General features: G+C 34.7%; 1 long non-coding RNA gene across 6 annotated transcripts in view; it reads right to left on the reverse strand.

Annotated features, from left to right (window-relative positions):
* Positions 1 to 2295: 2295 nt before the first annotated feature.
* The window catches only part of LOC149774166 (uncharacterized), a 53011-nt gene continuing 38157 nt past the window's right edge, over positions 2296 to 17149 (reverse strand). For all 6 annotated transcript variants that reach the window (XR_016417023.1, XR_016417020.1, XR_016417024.1 and 3 more), the window contains one exon: positions 2296 to 2703. This is a non-coding gene — a long non-coding RNA (uncharacterized LOC149774166). The remainder of the gene's footprint in view (positions 2704 to 17149) is intronic.

A 17149-nucleotide genomic window follows, 5' to 3' on the forward strand; every position in this document is an offset into this window, starting at 1 on the left:
AATGAATTTGACCCAATTGTATATGCTTTCTAGACATGGGGAGACACAGGATGAGTTTGATTGTCAGATCTATGGATTGATTAACAAGGTTGTATCCCTTGTGTGTTACTGCTGTGCTGTCCTTAGATACATGTAAGTCAATAGACCTGGTCAATTTATTCAATTATTTAACAATTACAAAGTTACATATATGTGACATATAGTTTATTCATTCATTCATTCATTCACTGAGGCCTTGGATGGCAGAGAGGTATATAGTGTTTGCCTTTACCAATCACTGACAACTTACACCTGTCCTCATGGATTTGAGTCTGGCTTTGCCAATGCTTGCCTTTACCAATCACTCACAAACTCACCTCTGTCCTCATGGGTTTGAGTCTGGCTTTGCCAATGCTTGCCTTTACCAGTCACTGACAACTCACCTCTGTCCTCATGGACTTGAGTCTGGCCTTGCCAATGCTTGCCTTTACCAATCACTCACAAACTCACCTCTGTCCTCATGGGTTTGAGTCTGGCTTGGCCAATGCTTGCCTTTACCAATCACTCACAACTCACATCTGTCCCCATGGGTTTGAGTCTGGCTTGGCCAATGCTTGCCTTTACCAATTACTGAACACTCACATCTGTCCTCATGGGTTTGAGTCTGGCTTGGCCAATACTTGCCTTTACTAATCACTGACAACTCCCTTCTGTCTTCATGGGTTTGAGTCTGGCTTGACCGATGTTTGCCTATTCCAATCACTGACAACTCACCTCTGTCCTCATGGATTTGAGTCTGGCTTGGCCAATGTATGCCTATTCCAATCACTGACAACTCACCTCTGTCACCATGGGTTTGAGTCTGGCTTGGCCAATGCTTGCCTATTCCAATCACTGACAACTCACCTCTGTCACCATGGGTTTGAGTCTGGCTTGGCCAATGCTTGCCTATTCCAATCACTGACAACTCACCTCTGTCACCATGGATTTGAATCTGGCTTTGCCAATGCTTGCCTTTACCAATCACTGACAACTCACTTCTATCCTCATGGGTTTGAGGCTGGCTTGGACAGTGTGGATAATGTGAGAAAGCTTGTCTATTGCTCCTTTTCCTGGTTATTCCTCTACTTACCCTGGTGTGCTGGTTGCTGTATATTTCAGCCAATTAGTATCAACAGTTATGATTTAATTTTATCCGATTTAATATATTGTATTTAAATTTAATTGTGTGTCAGTTTTTCTTTTAATTGTTTATTTTTATTACATGCTATTGTAATGTAAATCTATTCAATAGAGATGATATTTTTTCAGAAAATAGTTTGATCTTGACTGTTCATTTTATAAACACCAAGTGTTGATTTAGATCCTGACCTGGATTCAAAATTAGTAGCAACCACATAAACACATTTTATTTTTATTTCAGAATGATTGGTTGTTGTTGAGGTCATGATGGGACATTGTGTTAAACACGTAAACAATTTTTTTTATTTCTTAGAATAAAATGATTGGTTTTGTCAGGGCCACATGGGGTGTACATGATCTTTAACAAGTACCTAATTTCTACGACGTTCTATAACATGATCACATGACCCCTTTTGCATTTTAAAAGATGATATAATCTTTGTTTTGGAGAGTTATTCTCAGTGGAAGCTGGGCATTTTCTTACACTAGAAGTTGTATGTTGTGCTGTTTGGAGTTATTTCAAACTACTTGGATTGGAGTTATTTCAGATTACTTGGATTCCAGAAGGATTCATTCTTTTTGCTGGAAACTACATGTGCTCATGTGAAATTGTTCAACAAGGACAGTTTTTATAAAATAGAATTAGTCAGATGTCCAAAACCAGAGTCTTCCATCTTGGATTCTTCAGGACTCAAACTTGAAATCATTAGAATATTTTGTTATTAGGACTACAAAAATTTTATTCATGGATTATTCATGGATTAATTTTGGATTTGATTCTATATAAACCATAAGTTCCTATTTTTTTCATTTTTACAGAATTTTTCCAGGAAAATAAATTATTATATTTTTTCAAAGCTTGTTGTTTTCACTCTTTCTTGTGTTACTGTTTATTCGAGCCTAAACATGTGACATAAGACAACGTGTGAATGACATTATTGCTATGTGAAGAACAGGTTAGATACCTTGCCCTGTTATGGTTGTTTTACACTTGCTGCTAGATCAATCTCTTACTTTTCATGTTCTGGTGGAATTTACTAAAGTTAAACCCTCCATTTGACCCAAGGTATCTTGGAAACTAATACTGCGGGGTGTTAATCTATTTGAAAAAATGAAATAATGGAAACAATGGGATACAAGAACATTAACATTTTTTAATGGTATCAAAGGTTGCACTAGATGACCAGGACACATTGAATGAAATATCCACACATGTTCTATAAAAGTAAAAGGCACAGTCAAGCCATATATAATCACTCTATTTCATAACAACACACACATTCATACCAAATGACTGCAATATTTTAATGGTTTATGTTTGACATGCAGCCTGACAGGTACAAGAAAACACTTTACCAGTTATTCCTGTCTCACTGATTCCACATAACCATTTATTCCTATCTGTCACTGTTTCCACATTACCATTTCTTTTGACTTCTCACTGTTTAAGCGTCAATATGTTGGTCAGAATGGCAAATTACATCGCTGAGAGGCAGACCATATTTCTAAACCTGACTATTTACAACAGGAGTTCTCTGTCTTCTGAAATATGAAAATCAATTTTAGGATTTTAATTAACACTAATAAAAGACACATTAGCATTAAATAGACTTTAAATTCCATCTACGCCCAAATTACTTATAATTGTATATTCAACTATCATGATTCAAATTTTTTTTTATATGTTTAGCCTGCTATCTCAAATGTTGGTGAAAATAAAGTTTTGTTTGCTTTTGTGGGATTTTATGACATTTATCAGCACAAGACAGACTATGCATGTTGGCCAGTATATCTGGAAAAGGAAGTACACAGGAGGACCTCTTTGAGAAACATGATGGGACTCCTAGCAATCTTTCTCACAAAAACACTATAGTAAAGCCATGGGACTCTACTGGCAATCTTTCTCAAGTAAACACTAAAGTCAAGCCATGGGACTCTACCAGCAATCTTTCTCACATATTCACTATAGTCAAGCTATGGGACTCTACTAGGCAATCTTTCTTGCATACTCACTATAGTCAATAAAAAAAATTTGACATTAGTCTAATATAAAAATTTTAACATTAGTCTTGTATAGAATTTTCAACTTTAGTCTAATGGAGAGTTTTTAATTTAGCCTGATATAGAACTTTTAATAATAAATTCTAATAAAGCTTTTTTAAATTTAGACTAATATAGATTTGTAATTTTAGTCTAATACATAATTTTTAATTTAGTCTAACATATAGTTTTTAACATTAGTCTAATATAGAATTTTTAATATTAGTTTAATATTGAATTTGTAAATTAGTCTAATATATAATTTTTAATTTAGAAAAATATTGAATTTTCAATTTTATTCTAATAGGGACTTTTCAACAGATTCTTTTTTTTTTCGTATTTGTAATTTTACCCTGATATAGAATTTTAATTTTAGACTAACATATAATTATTTTTAATCTAATATAGAATTTTTCCAATATTATTATAGTATGAAAGTTTTAATTTAATTCTAATATATAAATTTTAACTTTAGTCTAATATATAAATTTTAATTTTAGTTGACCTTGGAATGTTTTACCTTTAGTCTAATAGAGAAAATGTATATTATATATTTTTGTTAGTTTTAGTCCAATATAGATTTTTTAAATTTTAGTTTAAGATGCTGTGTGATTTCAGTCTTAAATAAAGTTTTTACTTTTAGTCAATTATATAAATTTTTAATTTGAGTCTAAGATAGGATTTAAAATTTTAGTATATTATTTAATTTTTAATTTTAGTCTAATATAGCACTTTTAATTTTCCTTGCTTAAAGAATGCTTTTACATGGTAGTTAAATATAAGATGCTTAATTTTGATATAATATAGGGTTTTCATTGTAGTATAGTATATAATTTTTAATTTAGTCAAATACAGAATTTTGAATTTAGTCTGATGCAGAATTTTTATTTAGTCTAACATATAATTTTTTTAAATTAGTCTAAAATATAGTTTTTAATTTTAGTCTTATAAATTCTATAAATTTAATTTAATACATAACTATCATTTTTGGTCTAATATAGAATTTTTAATATTAGTCTAATATAGATTTTATAATTTAGTCTAATATATAAATTGTAATTCTAGTCTACAATAGATATTTTAATTTTAGCCCCATATGGAATTTTTAATTTTATTATAATATAGAGACTTTAATATTAATCTTAAAAAGATTGAGTTTGAGTCTAATTTAGAATCTGTAATTTTAGTCTTATATAGAATTTCCAATTTTAGTCTAATAAAGAATTTTTATTTTTGTTTGATATATAATTTGTAATTTAGTCTAATACAAAATTTTTAATTTGTAAATTTAGTTATTTATATCATTTTTTTTATTTTAGTCTAATACTGAGTTTAATTTTAGTCTAATATAGAGTTGTTTTTTTCTATAGCGATTTAAATAATTTTTACATTTTAGCCCAATATAGGATTTTCAATTTTAATCTACTAAAGAATTTTTAAAAAATTTTAGTCTAATACAGAATTCTTAATTTTTTTGAATAATGAAATTTTTGCATCTTAGTAAAATATAGGATTTTTAATTTTAGCCTAATATAGGATTTTTAATTTTACTTTAACATAGACTATTCAGTTTTAATTGATAAATAATTTTACATTTTAGTCCAATATAATATTTTAATTTTAGTTAAATATATAATGTTTAATTTAGTCTAATATAGCATTTTTAAAATTAGTCTAATTTACAATTGTTGACATTGGTCTAATATAAAGTATTTATAATTTTTTTCTAATATTAGAATGTTAGTTTTGGAATAATATATAACTTTGTTAATTTAGTCAATTATAGAATTTATAATTTTTTATAATACAGAAATTTTAATTTACTCTAATACAGAATTTTTACTTAAACCACTCCAGTGGCCTAGTGGCTAGAGCATCTGCCTTGGATGCGGGAGGTCGTGTGTTCAATCCCCGGCCGAGTCATACCAAAGACTTACAAAATGGTACTAACAGCTGCCTTGCTTGGTGCTCAGCATTAAGAGGTTTTAGTATTAGGACTGGTCGGCCTGGTGTCAGGATACATGTCTGCGGCATGATGCCCCCAGTGCTAGTCATCACTATAAACTGTCACACTGCAGACATCGTAGAGATATGACATGAAAAAAATTGTTAAAGCTACGTTAAAAATCCAAGTCACACACACACACACACATGCACATATAAAGATTATAATATTGATCTAATAAAATTTTGAGTTTGAGTCTAATTTAGAATCTGTAATTTTAATCTTATATATAATTTCCAATTTTAGTCTAATACAGAATTTATATTTTTAGTCAAATATAGATTTTAATTTCTGTTCAATTTAGATTTTTGAATTAAGTCTAATACATAATTTGTAAGTTTAGTTGATTATATAATTTTTTTGTTATTTTAGTCTAATATAGAATTTTTAGTATTACCGGTAGTCTCATATAGAATGTTTAATTTTTAGTCTAATATAGGGTTTTTAATTTTAGTCTAATATAGTTTTTAATTTAAAACTGTTTATATAAGTTTGACATTTCAGTCCAATATATTTGTTTAAAATTTTAATCTAATACAAAAGTTTAAAAATTTTAGTCTAATATAGCATTCTTAACTTTTTTGTATTGTGAATATACCCAAATACCATGCATAGAACCTAATACAGTAAGTGAATGGGCTTCATAGGGTGGGTGGGTGTGATATACCCAAATATCATGCATAGAACCCAATACAGTAAGTGAATGGGCTTCATAGGGTGGGTGGGTGTGATATACCCAAATACCATGCATAGAACCTAATACAGTAAGTGAATGGGCTTCATATGGTGGGTGGGTGTGATATACCCAAATGTCATGCATAGAACCTAATACAGTAAGTGAATGGGCTTCATAGGGTGGGTGGGTGTGATATACCCAAATACCATGCATAGAACCAAATACAGTAAGTGAATAAGCTTCATAGGGTGGGTGGGTGTGGTATATCCAAATATCATGCATATAACCTAATACAGTAAGTGAATGGGCTTCATAGGGTGGGTGGGTGTGATATACCCAAATATCATGCATAGAACCTAATACAGTAAGTGAATGAGCTTCATAGGGTGGGTGGGTGTGGTATATCCAAATATCATGCATATAACCTAATACAGTAAGTGAATGGGCTTCATAGGGTGGGTGGGTGTGATATACCCAAATATCATGCATAGAACCTAATACAGTAAGTGAATGGGCTTCATAGGGTGGGTGGGTGTGATATACCCAAATACCATGCATAGAACCTAATACAGTAAGTGAATGGGCTTCATAGGGTGGGTGGGTGTGATATACCCAAATGTCATGCATAGAACCTAATACAGTAAGTGAATGGGCTTCATAGGGTGGGTGGGTGTGATATACCCAAATACCATGCATAGAACCAAATACAGTAAGTGAATGAGCTTCATAGGGTGGGTGGGTGTGGTATATCCAAATATCATGCATATAACCTAATACAGTAAGTGAATGGGCTTCATAGGGTGGGTGGGTGTGATATACCCAAATATCATGCATATAACCTAATACAGTAAGTGAATGAGCTTCATAGGGTGGGTGGGTGTGGTATATCCAAATATCATGCATATAACCTAATACAGTAAGTGAATGGGCTTCATAGGGTGGGTGGGTGTGATATACCCAAATACCATGCATATAACCTAATACAGTAAGTGAATGGGCTTCATAGGGTGGGTGGGTGTGATATACCCAAATACCATGCATATAACCTAAGACAGTAAGTGAATGGGCTTCATAGGGTGGGTGGTTGTTGTATATCCAAATATCATGCATATAACCTAATACAGTAGGTGAATGGGCTTCATAGGGTGGGTGGGTGTGATATACCCAAATACCATGCATATAACCTAATACAGTAAGTGAATGGGCTTCATAGTGTGGGTGGGCGTGATATACCCAAATACCATGCATATAACCTAATACAGTAAGTGAATAGGCTTCATAGGGTGGGTGGTTGTTGTATACTCAAATATCATGCAATGAACCTAATACAGTAAGTGAATGGGCTTCATAGGGTGGGTGGGTGTGATATACCCAAATACCATGCATATAACCTAATACAGTAAGTGAATGAGCTTCATAGGGTGGGTGGTTGTTGTATATCCAAATATCATGCATATAACCTAATACAGTAAGTGAATGGGCTTCATAGGGTGGGTGGTTGTTGTATATCCAAATATCATGCATATAACCTAATACAGTAAGTGAATGGGCTTCATAGGGTGGGTGGGTGTGGTATGCCCAAATACCATGTATATAACCTAATACAGTAAGTGAATGGGCTTCATAGGGTGGGTGGGTGTGATATACCCAAATACCATGCATATAACCTAATACAGTAAGTGAATAGGCTTCATAGGGTGGGTGGTTGTTGTATATCCAAATATCATGCATAAACCTAATACAGTAAGTGAATGAGCTTCATAGGGTGGGTGGTTGTTGTATATCCAAATATCATGCATATAACCTAATACGGTAAGTGAATGGGCTTCATAGGGTGGGTGGTTGTTGTATACTCAAATATCATGCATATAACCTAATACAGTAAGTGAATGGGCTTCATAGGGTGGGTGGGTGTGGTATGCCCAAATACCATGCATATAACCTAATACAGTAAGTGAATGGGGCCCCGAGTGGCCGAGTGGTCTAACGCGCTCTCCGTTACGGATCACTGCCATCTCACCTCTGTCTGCGAGGTTCGAGTCTCCAATTCGGCCATTATGGGTATGTGAGAAAGCATGCCAGTAGCTTCTCGAGGGTTGGTGGTTCTTTCCGGGGATTTCCAGGGTTCTTCCTCCACCATTAATACTGGCCGCCATGTATAGCCTATCGTGTGCTGAAAAATGGCGTTAAACACTACAACAACAACAACTACAGTAAGTGAATAGGCTTCATAGGGTGGGTGGGTGTGGTATACCCAATTATCATGCAATGAACCTAATACAGTAAGTGAATAGGCTTCATAGGGTGGGTGGGTGTGGTATACCCAAATATCATGTAATGAACCTAATACAGTAAGTGAATAGGCTTTATAGGGTGGGTGGGTGTGGTATACCCAAGTATCATGCAGTGAACCTTATACAGCAAGTGAATAGGCTTCATAGGATGGGTACGTGTGGTATACCCAGGTATCATGCAATGAACCTAATACAGTAAGTGAATAGGCTTCATAGGGTTTGTCGGTGTGTTATACACAAATATAATGCATAGAACCTAATACAGTCCGCAGGAAAATTCAACATAATGTACTTTAATAACCTGTTTTGCTGACAAGGTGTTTTAAGAGGTAAAATAGGCAATTTGATATTACATTTTATGTGCAACAGATAACAACATAGAGATAGAAATGAGTGATTGTCTAGTAATTATCATGTTGCATGAAGACAAAAGAAGATTCAATTACTGGTAAATAAAAACTATCCCTGATCAGAACAAAGTTCATCTATTTGAAAAGATATGAGAACTACACTGAACTTTTTAAACTTTGTGAAAAGATACAAGATACACTAAACATATTCTTCTTTGTGAAAAGCCTGCCTACATATCTACTGAAGGGGCCCGAGTGGCCAAGTGGTCTAAACGCTCTCCGTTACGGATCATTGCCATCTCACCTCTGTCTGCATGGGTTCGAGTCTCCGATTTGGCCTATGTGGGTATGTGAGAAAGCTTGCCAGTAGCTTCTCATGGGTTGGTGGTTCTTTCCAGGATTTTCCCAGGTACTTCCTCCACCATTAATATTGGCCGCCATATATAGCCTATTGTGTGCTGAAAAATGGCATTAAACCCTACAACAACAACAACATGTCTACTGAAATAGTATGAATACACTGACTGGTCTGCATACATATCTACTGAAATAGTATGAATACACTGACAGGTCTGCATACATATCTACTGCAATAGTATGAATACACTGACTGGTCTGCATACATATCTACTGAAATAGTATGAATACTCTGACTGGTCTGCATACATATCTACTGAAATAGTATGAATACACTGACTGGTCTGCATACATATCTACTGCAATAGTATGAATACACTGACTGGTCTGCATATATATCTACTGCAATAGTATGAATATACTAACTGGTCCGCATATATATCTACTGAAATAGTATGAATATATTAACTGGTCTGCATATATATCTACTGAAATAGTAAGAATACACTGACTGGTCTGCCTACATATCTACAAGGAATACAAGGACTTGTATGCATACATATTTACTGAAAATAGTGAGAATGTAATGACTGTTCTGCATACCTATCCAGTAAAGCTAGTGACAATACAAGAATTGATCTGCATGCATATCTAATGAAAATGGTGACAGTCACAATGAGTGGTCTGTATAAATAATTTAATATGGATGTCTTAAGTACAAAATTTGATTGCATTCTGTTGAAACATGTGTCAGACTATTTGTTGTTATATTATGCTACAGCCAGCACAAAGTTAAAATAAAAGAAAAGCAAACTGACAAAAATCTCTGGAGCAATTCAGTTTTCTGATACATGTAATAGTGCATCTTCAAATGACCACAACATCAAGTTGTCAAAAATACTGAAACTACTTGTAATCAATCCATTTATTGGTGAGACAAAAATGGCAATAACTCTGACAATAATCATTATTTGCCATCATGTTCAATTTCAGATGATAACCATGCCATGCACAATTTTGCATGATGATCTGATAACGTCTGTAAGATTAGTTGTATTCTCAAGATTCTGCCATTCAGCTCCAAGTGAAAAAGCATTGACACTGATCTGTTGATACAGTGTCTGATGGTAAATCTGGGTCTGTGATATTCATTTGAAATCATAATGACAAACATTCAATGCATCAAGTTATAACAGGTAAAGGTCTATGATGTTGATTTGAAACCACAATAACAAACACAAACACTATATACAATGATCTGCTGGTGCATCTTGCAATGACAGGTAAGGGTCTAATGATGTTGATTTGAAACCACAATAACAAACACAAACACTATACACACTGATCTACTAGTGCATTTGAAACGACAATAACAAACACAAACACTATACACACTGATCTGCTGGGGCATCAAGCAATGGCAGGTAAGGGTCTATGATGCTAATTGGAAACCATAATATCAAACACAAACAGAAACATATACACTGATCTACTGGTTCATCAAGCAGTGACTGGTAGGGGTCTATGGTGTTAATTTGAAATCATAACAACACTAGGTACATGTACACTGGTCTAGTGGTGCAGTGATGGCAGGCAAGGGTCTACAGTGTTCATTTAAAAAAGTAATAATGAAACCTACAGACACCAGTCTATTGACACATCAAGTGTGGAAGGTAAATACTGTTTAGAGAGGTGTGTAAGTTATATCCAGACAGGTATGGTACATGAGATTAGTAACATATCCTTTTGGACAATGTATGTACAATACCTGTACACCAAATTTAGGTCAGTCAAATTTGTTTAACTGCTGACATGGAAACTGATACTTGATACAGTACTCCCTTAATATAACCCTGCAGATGGGAGTCATGCAAATACCATGTACTGAATGTATGTGAAGTTCATATATATATATATATATATATATATATATATATATATATATATATATATATATAAGAAATGAGATGAATAACCACACCCATCCTTTATAAAAAGTGACAAAGTGACCAACTTATTATGAGGCACTGTGTACCAAAGGAGTACTGTGCAAGCAATGTTTTGTATGTATGTATGTATGTATGGCTGGATGGATAAGTGGAGAAGCCAATAAAATATATTTGTGAAAGGCTAATTAATTAAGTTCTATAATAAACATGATTTATATTAGAAATTGCCAATATTAGGTTGTGAATAAAGTACAACTGATGAACTCCTTAATTAGTGTTTGACTCCCAAATCAATAGCCTGTATTACTGCATTGTGTCATAATACATGTACAGATAAAATATGTACAATCAGTATTCTCAAACTTGACTCCAAAGGATGGGGATGAACAAATGCTGTGTCACTATTTCCTACTTGACACTAAGAGATGGGATTACATAGATGGAGTACATCATAAGATCCTCAGACCTGACACTAAGAGATGGGATTAAATAGATGGAGTACATCACAAGATCCTCAGACCTTACACTAAGAGATGGGATTAAATAGATGGAGTACATCATAAGATTTTCAGACCTGACACTAAGAGATGGGGTTAAATAGATGGAGTACATCATAAGATTCTCAGACCTGACACTAAGAGATGGGATTAAATAGATGGAGTATATATCATAAGATCCTCAGACCTGACACTAAAGGATGTAGAATTGAACACATGGAGTACATCACAAGATTCCCAAACCTAATATGACTGAATGAGTCCATATCTATAGCCTACATTATGACTTCCCGTTATTAATATATGTGAAGTCTGGTCCATATCTATAGCATACATTATGGCTTCCACCTGTTAATACATGTGAAGTCTGGTCCATATCTATAGCATACATTATGGCTTCCTGCTATTAATACACATTAAGTCTGGTCCATATCTACAGCATACACTATGGCTTCCTGCTATTAATACACATTAAGTCTGGTCCATATCTGTAGCATACACTATGGCTTCCTGCTATAAATACATGTGAAGTCTGGTCCATATCTGTAGCATACACTATGGATTTCTGATATTAATATATGTGAAGTCTGGTCCAATTGTTTTTTTAAATTGTCAGTTCAATTGATTAATCCATATGACATAATTAGTACTTCAAGTGGACCCCAAGTTTGTTAAAGCTGAAAATTATTTTAAAAGTGTCAGTTTTTAGTTTTATCAGTTCATACAGCTGCTAATTAAAGCTTTCTTAAAAGTTATCATCAGACAGAGCTTTGTAATAAAAATGGGATACAGTTTGAAGAAGCGTGGATTGTTTTGTCATTAAGCATAGACATATTGTGGGATAAATATAGTATTTCATGGGTTGATTCAAGAGTACGATAGGAGATAGGAGGTCAGATAAAGTAAAATGACTGCATCACAGTATTTATCTAATGACAATCCAAGATTAATAATAGATTCCGAATCTCTCCTTTAAGAAAAACAACCTGGCAGATTTACTGAGGATATTGTTTTTAATAACAATTCCACCCCAACCATTTCAGAGATATTCAGCTGGCTGCCATGACTGCACCAACATATTCAAAGTTATTCTGCTGTCTGCTTTGACCATCCCAACCTATTCACAGAGTTATTCAGTTGCCTGTCTTGACCACCTAAATCTATTCACAGAGTTATTCAGCTGGCTGCCTTGTCCACATCAACCCATTCACAGAGTTATTCATCTGGCTGTCTTGACCACCCCAATCTATTCACAGAGTTATTCAGCTGGCTGCCTTGTCCACACAAACCTATTCAGAGAGTTATTCAGCTGGTCACTTTGACCACCCCAACCCATTCACAGAGTTATTCAGCTGGTTGCCTTGTCCACACAAACCTATTCAGAGAGTTATTCAGCAGGTCACCTTGTCCACACCAACCCATTCACAGAGTTATTCAGCTGGCTGTCTTGACCACCCCAACCCATTCACATAGTTATTCAGCTGGCTGCTGGGTCCACACCAACCCATTCACAGAGTTATTCAGCTAACTGCTTTAACCATCCCAAACCATTCAAAGAGTTATTCATCTGACTGCCATGACTCCCCAAACATGTTCAGATTTCTATTCAGTTGGCTGTGTAGACCACCCCAACCTATTCACAGAGTTATTCAGCTGGCTGCCTTTTCTTCACTAAACTATTCAGAGTTTTATTAATCTGACTGTCTTGATCACCCCAACCTATTCACTGAGTTATTCATCTGTCTGCCATGACCTCTCCAACCTATTCAGGGGTATTCAGCTGATTGTCTTGACCACCCCAACCTATTCTCAGAGTTATCCAGCTGGCTGCCTTTTCTTCACTAAACTATTCAGAGTTTTATTCATCTGGCTGTCTTGACCACCCCCCAACCTATTCACAGAGTTATTTGGCTGGCTGCCATGATGCTCCAACCTATTCACAGTTATTCAGCTGGTTGTCTTGACCACTCCAACTTATTCACAGAGTTATTCAGCTAGCTGCTTTGACCTCCCCAACCCTTTTACAGAGTTATTCAGCTGACTGCCATATGACTGCCAAATATATTCAGAGTTATTCAGCTGGGCACTCAGCCTGCTTTAACCACCCCAACCTATTCAGAATTATTTAGCTGGATTCCTTGTCCACACCAACCTATTCACAGTGTTATTCAGACGCATGCCTGATATTATCATGGAATAAATATGACTTGCTTTTATTTAAGCTGCATTTCTTTCCTATGCTATTTGAAGAGCTAAAAAAAGCCAGTGCAACTTCCTTGAGCTAGTCACTATGGAAACCTATAACCTCTATAGAGCAGCAAAGAATTTTATTCTTCAATCGGTCATTGAAGCACTGCTTTAACAATTTCAAATTCAACACCTAGATAAAATGGTTAAAATTGATGGTCCCAACAGCATCTGGTTTAGGAAGTTTATGATGTAATATAGTTGGATTTATACATGAATGATTACAATATTTACCTGGCATGGTAGTAATTTTAGACACTATCATATAAGCAGAACCCTCTGTCAAGGAAATCTGTTGAGTTTGCCATTAAAAACAGAAATGGAATCTATTTGCTGAACAAATGCTTCTTTTACAAAGACTTGTTGAAAATAATACTAGTGCTAGACATCACAATGAACTATAACAATGCAGACATCATAGCAATATGACTGATTGTTCAAGCCATTTCAAAAATCCAGAAAACACACACACTTTCTCTCTCTGCCTTATACACACATGCACTCTCTCTCTTCCTTTGTTGGGGCTTAGTCCAACAAGCAGACGTGCATTAGGATATTAAAATATCATCATGCATACAATGGGTGTAATGGTTCATCATTCCAGATCACTACAATATTACCTCAGGCTCTGTCAGTGTGGATAAGTGAGAAATGTCACCAATTGCTTACAGAGTGTCATTGGCTCATATCAGGGTTTTTGCAGGTTATGGTTACACCTGTTATATGTGTGGTAACTCTTGAGCAGATAACTGCCATTAAAAACAAAAACAATATACATATATACATACATACATATATATAGACATATATGCATGCATACATATATGCAAACATACATACCTAACTACCGACCACTCTGGTGGCCTAGTGGTTAGAGTGTCCACCTCGGAAGCGGGAGGTCGTGGGTTTGATCCCCAGCCGAGTCATACCAAAGACTTGCAAAAATGGTACTAATAGCTGCCTTGCTAGGTGCTCAGCATTAAGAGATTAGTGTTAGGAATGGTCGGCCTGGTGTCAGGATAATGTGACTGGGTGGGACATCATATTACATGTCTGCGTCATGATGCCCCAGTTCTAGACATGATCACTATAAACTGCCACACTGCAGACATCATAGCGATATGACTGAGATATTTTTAAAGCTACATCAAAAATCATAATCACACACACACATACCTAACTAACTACCTAAATGACTACCCACCTATCTACCTACCCTGATACATACATACATACATACATACATACAATTACCTACCTAGATAACTACCTACCTACCTACCTAACTAGCAATATACATGCATGCATACATACATACATACATACATATATACAATTACCCACCTAGATAACTACCTACCTAAATGCCTACCTACCTACCTAACTAGCAACATACATACATACATACATACATACATACATACATACATACATGCATGCATACATACAATGTACATACATACAATTACCTACCTAGATAACTACCTACCTAAATGCCTACCTACCTACCTAACTAGCAACATACATACATACATACATACATACATACGTACGTACATGCATGCATGCATGCATACATACAAACATACATGCATACATACATACATACATACCTGCATACATGCATACATACATACATACATAACTACCTACCTACTGTGACCTTAACTTTTAGGCCCAAAACCCAAAAGCCTTATAATTTATCCCTAGTGCAAAACATTCACAATAAGTGACTGAAATAATGTTAATATGTGGAAATCATTTTTCTTTATTCAGAGAAGTGATGTTGACCTTTACCTTTTGACTCCAAAATCAACATGTTTGTTCCTTACACCAAACAAAAGTGAGCCACAAAGTTTGGTAAGCAATGATGGATATTTTTTGTTGCTTGTTTTAATGGCACTTTAACATTATATTGGCCTAATGCCTGTCTGACGGTTACACTGAGGCTTCCAACCTGGGATGGTAAGGTCAGGTATCAAACTCACTACTCTCGGATTATGAGCCTCATATCCATACAAGTGAGATACCATGGCAACAACTTAACCAAGATTCTTTTACAGTTAATGACCCTGACCTTGGACCTTTTAATCCTTTTCCTTGCTTCAAGTGAAAGCCATCCACAAAGCATGGTAATGTTATATATAGGACAACTGAAACCAGTGTGCAGATATCAAAAATATATATCAGTTGTAAACTCACCAAAAACTGGAATCTTTTAAAATTTCAGTAATCCTCTTTCACAAATAAATCTGTAATTTGGAAATGAAATTACTTATTTGGAAAAAAATATAGGAGACAGAGAATATTTTACATGACTTGCAGTCAATGATTTTCATTGAACCCAAACACTGGAGGCATAAGACCCTTAAGATGGTGTGCCAAGTTTTTGTTAACAATTTCAATGACTTTCACAATAGGACTGTTACCATATTATTTTGCTAATAAAATGAAATAGTTACTGAATGTAGTTTTCTTCTAATAAAAATGTGTTTTTTTAATGATAAATTGTATTTATTTTGTACCAGTTAAATCTAAATTTGTCATCTTCAGTACATATCTAAAACTTTCAATCCCATATCAAGAGCATTTGTGTAATCAGTACAGGTTGCTTTGTTTTTGTCTTTGATTTTACACACACACAATTTTTCACAAGCACATACCATGCACAGAAAATCATAAAAGAAAACTGTTGAGCTGATGTAAACACTGTCATAGTGTCTACTAGATAATCGGAAAACAAAGCAAACACTAGTTTGACTAAAGACAGTAGCCACCATTTCAGTAGGAGAAAAAGAAACAGCAGTCCCCATACAGCAATGTTATATACACACACAAATACCTCCCTATACTCAGTTCCTATACACCAATGTTACATATGCACACAAATACCTCCCTATAATCAAACACTCCCCATATACCACTATTATGTACATACACAATATCTCCCTACACTCAGTTCATAATACACCAATGTTACATATGCAGACAATTACCTCCCTATACTCAGTTCCTATGCACCAATGTTATTATATAGGCACACAAATACCTCCCCATACTCAAACAGTCCCCATACACCAATGTTATAAATGTACACAAATACCTCCCTATACTCAAACAGTCCCCATACACCAATGTTATATATGTACACAAATACCTCCCCATACTCAAAAAGTCCCCATACACCAATGTTATATATATACACAAATACCTCCCCATACTCAAAAAGTCCCCATACACCAATGTTATATATGTACACAAATATCTCCCCATGCTCAAAAAGTCCCTATACACCAATGTTATATGTGCACACAAATACCTCCCCATACTCAAAAAGTCCCCATACACCAATGTTATATGTGCACACAAATACTTCCCCATACTCAAAATGTCCATATACACCAATTTTATGTATACAAATATCTCCCTATGCTCACAATAAATGAACCAATCACAAATGCATGTATATACACGTCTTCAAAACAACAGATCAGAATAAGTTTAAATGGAATTTTACAATATTACTCATATAAACAATCATTTAATATAAAACATCATACTTTATTTGACATA

This window comes from Sinohyriopsis cumingii, unplaced genomic scaffold, assembly GCF_028554795.1.
Source record: "Sinohyriopsis cumingii isolate HCF-2022 unplaced genomic scaffold, ASM2855479v2 utg000426l, whole genome shotgun sequence".
Lineage (NCBI taxonomy): Eukaryota > Metazoa > Mollusca > Bivalvia > Unionida > Unionidae > Sinohyriopsis > Sinohyriopsis cumingii.